The sequence below is a fragment of the Gymnodraco acuticeps genome, unplaced genomic scaffold (genome assembly GCF_902827175.1).
Source record: "Gymnodraco acuticeps unplaced genomic scaffold, fGymAcu1.1, whole genome shotgun sequence".
Taxonomy (NCBI): domain Eukaryota; kingdom Metazoa; phylum Chordata; class Actinopteri; order Perciformes; family Bathydraconidae; genus Gymnodraco; species Gymnodraco acuticeps.
The window spans coordinates 2,854,005-2,860,111 of record NW_022991154.1 but is presented as its reverse complement, the minus strand read 5'-3'; positions in this window follow the sequence as shown (position 1 = coordinate 2,860,111).

The window sequence follows — 6,107 nt, the reverse complement described above, 5'->3', positions numbered from 1 at the left end:
GATCCATCTCCCACCTGTAGGCAGACTCGTCCCCCACCGGAGATTGCTCTTGGTCTTCAAAGCGGCAATACAACTGATACAGATCGTTTGTAAGGCGTCGGTCATTCGTGGAGTGGGAGGCCTTTGGCTTGTAGTTTGTGACCTGTCTGAGGCCACGCCACACAGATGCAGAGTCGTTGGAAGAATAGCACTCAGCCTGTCACCCATTTTGGTGAAGATATGTTTATTAATGAATGCTAGATTCTAGATTGTTTCTGTTTATATTATGAATAATTAACCTTTTTTTCATCCTAATTTTTTCTTTTTTTACCCATCCTAAAAACTGTATATCTTTTGGGATCAAATCTAAGAAGAACTCGGAACAAGATAGCAGTGTTCAGGAACTAAACTTGTTTGTTTCATAAAATGCATCCGTTTAACTGATGTCTTAGACAAACCTATACCACATTTATATTTAACTGCCAGCATGAATGGGCCCAAAATGTCATTCCCTTAAACTGATGGATAAGGATGCCACCTTGGCTGCTCTCACTTGGCGCCTAGTTGTTCCTGATTGGAGGCCTTAAAGCTGAGCCAACATCTCTTTGAACTGCCAGGGCTCTGTTCCCTCATTCAGACGGAACCGTGAGAGGCATGAAGGCAAAGCCAAAAGAGACATCTATAATTAGTTAGTCAGATAGGCTTCACCTCTTCTCAGCCCCTCTCTCAGCTGGCCAGGACCCCCAGTATAAACACACGCAGTCACTCACACCCACCAAGCCCACCCCCCACTTTGAGATCCATCTCGACTCATGGCTCCGGTTTGTAATTGCCTCACAAGCCTGGTTACTGAGAGACGGCCTATTAGGAGAGCACCGGAGCGGAACATAACATTTTCAGTTTCAATTAGGTCTACGAGGGCATGCATAATGCACGGGGGAAGTTTGGCCCCCTCTGAGTGTTGAACTGATGAACTTATATGGGGGAGATGACGCAGCTGTGTTCAAACAAGCTAAACTGAGCTGACTGTTTGCGCTGCATATGGCTGTAAGATTTGTCAGCCTTAAGTGAATTAGCGTATGCTCATTGGAATGTGGAGATAAGTTTGGACTGAGCATTTGTGAGTGTGTGCATGTGTGTGTGAGAGAAAAAGAGAGGCAGTAAGCTATAAAAAAGAGGAAAGTACACCAGACTGAGCTAACACAATTACATCCACGCTCATGCAGCTACAATTACCTGATCTGGATTTTTAGCTAACTGAGGTGCAGTGATCCCAAAAGATCGGAACTTTGTGTCATGTGATGATGAGTCCCCCCTATGTTATAATCTACTGATATCTGGATATCAATAGATTGGACGTAGTCTTCTCATCATTAACACCAAATCACCAAAGACACATTTGGGTTGTTTGTTTTTATGCAGCCACACAGCGAAAATAAAAAAATAGTAACTACAATGGTACTGCTTTCAAAAGTTTTTTTATTGCAAACTGAAAAAAAACAGTCCACACCAGCAGCAGCCTTGATTTTCAATTTTGACTGAAGGAAATCAGAAACACTGTCTCATTCATTGATGTACATTTGAATAGTGTCAAATTAGTTTAAAGAGATAGGAAAATACATAATCAGTGACAAAACATTGTTTCATTAAACTGCTTTGAATTATTTTTACCTAACCTTAAAAATTACAAACACTAATTGTATCCTCAAATCATGAGGAAAGGGCAAGCAAATAATCCAAACTAAGCCATTTTAAAGCAAAAACAATGCAATGTGAAAATATTACAGTGACAGCAAGGAAAATAACTGTTGAGTTACAATAAAACCATACAGCCAAAATATATATGAAATCACATTTATTAATGTTGCTAGCCATCTACAAAGCTGCTAACTTTACAATGTTGTCAATAAATAACAGCTGTTAAAGCTGTATGAAGAATTTATCTTGGTATCTCTTTATTTCTAAACAAAAATTATTTCACGTTTTAACGACTGGTATGGTTTTTTTTAAATGTTCTGAGGTACCTAAGGAGGTTCCACTAGCACATAGGGGAATCCTTAAGTAGCTTATAGCAAACACTTAGAAATTAAAGTGTTTTTCTGTCTTAGGAAATCCTAACAGGTGCGTGTGTTTAACTCATTGTTATCTAAGGCTTCCTTTTATGAATATGTTAGGACAGCCCTTGCCTAAATGACTTAATGCAATCATGCTTTAACCTTCAATTAGGCCCTTTACTAGTTTTAGTTGAGTGATCTTTTAAGGTATCCAAGCTCAACCATATTTTATCAAGACATTAGTTATTTTGCATAGATATTATTCTATGTTATAATGTGGGAAAGAAAGAGTATTAAAAGCTCTTGGGAACTCATTTAATGTTTTTTCTACAAAGTGCACTTTCCTTGGTTCCTGTATTTATGGATGAATCCCTGAAATTAGAAGCGTTTGCATAAAGTGTTATGGTCTGGCAAAACAGATGCTCTGATTAAATCTGAGTGTCTAACGGCCCCTGGTGCTCAGTAGGTTTCTGCTTTCCCATTTTGACATTGTGCACCCTCAGGCTTGCAACCTTCGTATCCGTGCCATCTTATCCGTCTGCCAGTTAACTAACTTCGCCGGCTCTGAACTCCCTGGCTTTCCTTCACCCGTCAGTCCCTCGTAGCCAAAAGTCTTGCGGAGCATATCATAGACTGTCTCCCTCACTCTCACATTCAATCTCCCTTCTGTCAAACATGATGTATAGGCCTTCAGCAGTGTTGTAAACCAGTACAAAACTTTGCATTAAAGCTGAAGTAAAGCCAGCACCTTTTATTGGTTCATTTGTTAACTGTATTTTTTATATATTTCTTACATTTATAGATAATTCCTGATATGGATTCAAGATGTTTTTGAATAAGTCCTTAAGACAAATAGGGAGAGGGGGCACTGATGTGAAATGTAGGGATCAATTGCAAAAGCTTTATTGCTAGTGGGTTAGTCTTCACTATACTTAACAAGCATCGTGCTTATAATTATTAATTCATAATAATTGTCACCTAAAGTATGCATTTTGAACAGGTATTTCTTAGAAGAGTTGCAAAAAGAAATTCAGAAAAAGGGGTTTTAGTAAAACTGTAATTTGCTTAGGGGCTAATGTGTGGTGTGCTACTATTGAGCCACAGCTTTAGAAGGCAACATTCTGTATTGTTGGTAATATTCAAATCACAAAGGTGTGACAATTGTTATCATTGAACAGATTATACATGCTACTACTAAATATTGAATGTTAGAGCTTATTTGGGTGCAAGCAGAATTTACTATAAAATATAGTTTTCCTGGAAGTGTCTACATTTTGTCTCGAATACTTTTGTGTCCTCACATTTTGTGAATAACATTTCTCTTTCTTAAGGTTGATGTTGAACTTCACCTTCTCCTGAGGGTCTATCTCCCAAATGTGCACTGAGCTGTTTTTGTTTCTGTCTCCATGGCACACAAACAATCCCCCACTTAAGAGTGCATCCTGATGTATGACCATCCACAGGCAGCAATTGACTCTACCGCAGAATGACAACAGTCAGCAGGCCTACTCCCCTGCAACGGCAAACTCTTTGTGTGTGTATTTATGTGATCTGTCAGGCCAGAGAGGCCAAGTGTGGCCGAGTGCCCGCCACAGCAAATGAGACAGGACAGAACAAGCCATTTTCTTCAAACCCCTCTGGTTAAACTCCCTATTTTCCCACCAGGTGCCTGGAATTGCTCTGTCTCTCTCTATGAGCGACATCCTGATGGCACAGTGGGCAGCAAACTCAGCAAGCCAATAGAAGGAAGCCAGGGGTGAGGCAGCAGCAGGGAGGCGTTTGCGAACAAATTAAACGCGGGGCCACAGAACTGCAGCTGATAAAATCTCAAACGCTGTGTTTGGGTTTGTTTAGTTTAGTTTCGGTTGGCCTGCAGACATACCTCTCCTGGGAAGTGGGGATCATGTTGACATCCATCTTGTTTATGTTCATCTGCTGTTGTTTATTCAAGTCAAACATGGAAGGGGCCGGGTTGAACATTGTTGTCTCGTCGGCTCCCTGAGGTGTATGTGACCTTCCCCCGACCCATCTCTAAGCCTGACTGGCCACAGGCTGCGCTTTAGCTCAGCAAGCCAAACAGCTCTCATATTCCCTGTTCAGTAGCGGAGGATCACCAGGTCAAATAACCTGGCTTTATTTCAGTTCAGACTAAATGTCCCGAGGGCTAAATTGTTAAAGGAATGCTCCACTCATTAGATGATTAATCAAAACTTCAGTATTTAGTGAAACATTATGTTTAAACCATACCCTGAAGAAATCAGCGATATTCCCCGGTAAATAATGATTTTATAGCTCTTTTTTATCAAAACCTGTATATTCCGTCAGGCCGCAGCCATTTTGCCCATTTTCAGTAGTCACGTGATGGTCGTGACGTCATCCATGCGTTCACTTTGTAAACACACGAAAAGATGGCATAGTATTTGAGTTCGGACTCGTCAGCCGAGGAAGAAGTTTTGAGCAATATGAAGAGATTGGATGGGGGAATTCAGCCATACAGGTTCGAGCCTACTTAGTACTACTTAGTAGATACAATGATTTTGATTACTAGATATGTATGCATGTAGTACCACCCTTGCTAGCGATTCCCTCTCTAGTTTAGCATACTCAGCCTCGTTGTCCCTGGCCCTAGAACCACGATTTTATGGGGCCGGAAAAACTGGGGGGAAATACCCACTAGCCGGTACTACGCTATATGGAAAGGCCACCAAAAACTGGCCTGGCCTGGACGATAAAGGAGGTTTAAACGGGGCTACCCGCTGCAATGGAAATGCGCTATAACATACCTTATTCTTACTCCGAGCACTACTTCTGGTCCTCCGTCGCTTCACACTTGCAGAGGGCGATTTCTCAACTGGCCGAACTAGTATCCTGGTCGGTGATGACACCAGAAAGACTGATGGTACTGCATCTCCATTAAGTAATGGTTGTTCAATAAATCCCATGTTATGTTTTATCATACTCTCAGAGTAGTCATCCGGAAACTTGAAATGTTCGCTGCATACATGCGCCTGTGGATCTTTCGGTTCAGGCCGGCCACATTTCGCTAGCCACTGCCTCCGAACGTACTTCCTACGCTTACCTTTTGGCAACAGATGGAACCGAGCATTCCGTGGATTGTTCCTATCAGAATTGTGGCAATGTTTCGCGATACAATGAGGCATATTTGAAGAGAGTAACTACAGTAAATAACATGAACATCAACCTCGAAACCAAACGCATGGTTTACGTCACGTCCGGTAAAATGGCGCCGCCCACAAAAAAAGAAAGACTGGCAGAGACTGGTCTGTTTTATCGGATGATAATTATTTAAAAATGAGTGTCATGAGCATACCATTCCTTTAAGAATATATACTGTCTGACACATTAGGCTGATTGCTGAGGGAGCTGGACAGGTATTACAGCACATGCAGTGGACTTTACAGTATTTTTTTTCAAATGATCCTCTTGCAGAATGAATTACTCATCGCTGTATTTTGTCTTGTACTGTACTCTGTTATGTACCAATGCTATGGGTATTCATCATGTGTTGGTCATTTCCATTTGTAATTTATTTTTTATTTGTATGCTACATTTTTTTCCTACAGTTTGAATATGTTTCCTCAGGGGAATTACACAATTCATTAATCAATCAATCAATCAATCAATCAATCAATCAATCAATCAATCAATCAATCAATCATTAAGAGGTTCCTAAACAGTTTCAACTGATGTGCTCATTAATTAAATTACTTTAGAAAAATGTAATTGGTACACAGCTACAGATACAGTATTGTCTCACATAACAACTAGTCCTGGTAGTTGCCGTTATTTGTTACCACGCAATTGTATCAATCCATTTTAAAAAAGCACTCTGACCGTGAGGGACAACACAACACAAGTTTTGATGAGGATCCAATGTAGAGGTGAAATGTGCTCATACTTTTAGGTTTCCAGTAGAAACATGTAGAGACGCATTGGAATTTGATAAATACGAAATGTTTTTGAAGGGTATAAGGCTGATAATGTGAGATGAATAGTAAGACACTGAAAATTAAGATCACTGCCTACAATTGCATCCCGTTCTCTAGCTTAACA